This window comes from Salminus brasiliensis, chromosome 13 (assembly GCF_030463535.1).
Source record: "Salminus brasiliensis chromosome 13, fSalBra1.hap2, whole genome shotgun sequence".
In the NCBI taxonomy this organism is placed as follows: Eukaryota; Metazoa; Chordata; class Actinopteri; order Characiformes; family Bryconidae; genus Salminus; species Salminus brasiliensis.
Genome location: NC_132890.1, coordinates 13,482,317 through 13,484,816, shown reverse-complemented (window position 1 = coordinate 13,484,816; position 2,500 = coordinate 13,482,317). Strand labels below are relative to the sequence as shown.

Here is a 2,500-nt window from a genome sequence, read left to right as displayed (position 1 = left end):
ATAAAACAACAAAACTTGCTCTTTTGGCTGACACTTGAACATTCAGCAACAAAGGCTAACGCCGGCCGCCAGACTCGGCCTTGTCAACATAAAAGTCACATAAGCCACATGAGTCGAATGGGCTTGTGAAACGGGACAATTACAAAATCACAAATCTTTCTCAACTGTCTTGGCTCCTTTTATTTACACCCCTAAATTCCACATACTAAGGTACAACAGGAATACGGGATAAATGCAGAGGCTACTTCCTACCAATATGGAAGCCGGGCAAAAAAAAAAAAAGAAAAAAGCTCACGCTAGCACGCCGGGCGAAGCATCGCTCTGAGGTGAGTTGCGAGTCGCAGGGATGCCGGTGAAGCAGGCTCGGGCTGAGTGGGCCAGCCAGCCTTTTGACTTAGGGAAGTGGCGTCGCCATGTCAAGTTCAAAGAGCTCTGTGAAGCTTTAGGGGGACAAAAGAACAACTGTTGTAGATGCAGGCAGGTCTGGGAGGAGAATTTTAAAAAAACTCAATACAACTGGAAATCAGCCCCCCGAAACGAGAACGGGGACCCATGAATGGCGGCCCATGACTTGAGGTTGCGTGTAACGGTGAAATAAACATCACGGCTGTGACGAAACGGTGCTGTTATTGCCCCACGGCTCACTCCCTTTCGTGATGTGTTGCTTTAATGTGACCTAAGTAAGTGATCTAAATTAGCAGGTGTTTTTTTGTTTGTTTGTTTGTTTTTAACAGCAAATATTGGGCTTGTCCCACCCATGAGCTGCAACTGTGATTGGTTGTAGTTCTGCTCTGCGTTGACATCCTGTAACAGACTTTCCCCCCCATGTTGTCAGTTTCCTCAAACGTACACTGACCCCTACTGGCAGGCTTGGGTTACTTTTATCCACAGCATTCCCTGCACAGAGTTCTTGTTGAATATTTTACAGTGTTTTGTTTTGAGAGCAACTGGCTATAATTAAGCCAAACTGCAACTGATTGGTTTCCATCCCATGGCAGGCCATGCAGGTGGGCTTAAACGGCATCTGACGCTGAAATGTTTCGACTCTGAAGACTCCAAAGGCCGTATGAAATGTAACACAAGGACGTACATGTAAAAGAAAGGGTAATGCGTTGTAGATTTGTGAAAGCGTAAAGTAAGATGGAGTAAAAGTAAGAAAAGCAAGTGAAAGAATGTGCATGTAAGTGCTTGAGGATGGCAAAAGCTTACAGCACCTGGTATTCCCAGGCGGTCTCCCATTCAAGTACTAACCAGGCCCGACCCTGCTTAGCAGCCGAGATCAGACGAGATCGGGCGTGCTCAGGGTGGTATGGCCGTAAGCGAGAGCACTGCTTCCACTCAGCCTATTTATAAGCATGCGGCAAAAGACGGCTGCCTTTTCCACACTACAGGGGACACACATTTACTCGCCCTCCTTTCTTACTTCCAAAGCAACCCCACCAAGCTCATTCAAACCAATCACACATTTCATTGCTCTCTCCTGTCCTCCTTCTCTTTTCACAAAAAAAATAAAACAACAAAACTTGCTCTTTTGGCTGACACTTGAACATTCAGCAACAAAGGCTAACGCCGGCCGCCAGACTCGGCCTTGTCAACATAAAAGTCACATAAGCCACATGAGTCGAATGGGCTTGTGAAACGGGACAATTACAAAATCACAAATCTTTCTCAACTGTCTTGGCTCCTTTTATTTACACCCCTAAATTCCACATACTAAGGTACAACAGGAATACGGGATAAATGCAGAGGCTACTTCCTACCAATATGGAAGCCGGGCAAAAAAAAAAAAAGAAAAAAGCTCACGCTAGCACGCCGGGCGAAGCATCGCTCTGAGGTGAGTTGCGAGTCGCAGGGATGCCGGTGAAGCAGGCTCGGGCTGAGTGGGCCAGCCAGCCTTTTGACTTAGGGAAGTGGCGTCGCCATGTCAAGTTCAAAGAGCTCTGTGAAGCTTTAGGGGGACAAAAGAACAACTGTTGTAGATGCAGGCAGGTCTGGGAGGAGAATTTTAAAAAAACTCAATACAACTGGAAATCAGCCCCCCGAAACGAGAACGGGGACCCATGAATGGCGGCCCATGACTTGAGGTTGCGTGTAACGGTGAAATAAACATCACGGCTGTGACGAAACGGTGCTGTTATTGCCCCACGGCTCACTCCCTTTCGTGATGTGTTGCTTTAATGTGACCTAAGTAAGTGATCTAAATTAGCAGGTGTTTTTTTGTTTGTTTGTTTGTTTTTAACAGCAAATATTGGGCTTGTCCCACCCATGAGCTGCAACTGTGATTGGTTGTAGTTCTGCTCTGCGTTGACATCCTGTAACAGACTTTCCCCCCCATGTTGTCAGTTTCCTCAAACGTACACTGACCCCTACTGGCAGGCTTGGGTTACTTTTATCCACAGCATTCCCTCCACAGAGTTCTTGTTGAATATTTTACAGTGTTTTGTTTTGAGAGCAACTGGCTATAATTAAGCCAAACTGCAACTGATTGGTTTCCATCCCA

At 46.4% G+C, this 2,500-nt stretch overlaps 1 non-coding gene across 1 annotated transcript; it reads right to left on the bottom strand.

Annotated features, from left to right (window-relative positions):
• Positions 1 to 1,202: 1,202 nt before the first annotated feature.
• LOC140575852 (5S ribosomal RNA) lies at positions 1,203 to 1,321 on the bottom strand. Its single transcript, XR_011981109.1, has one exon. It is a non-coding gene; the product is annotated as a 5S ribosomal RNA (ribosomal RNA).
• Positions 1,322 to 2,500: the final 1,179 nt, after the last annotated feature.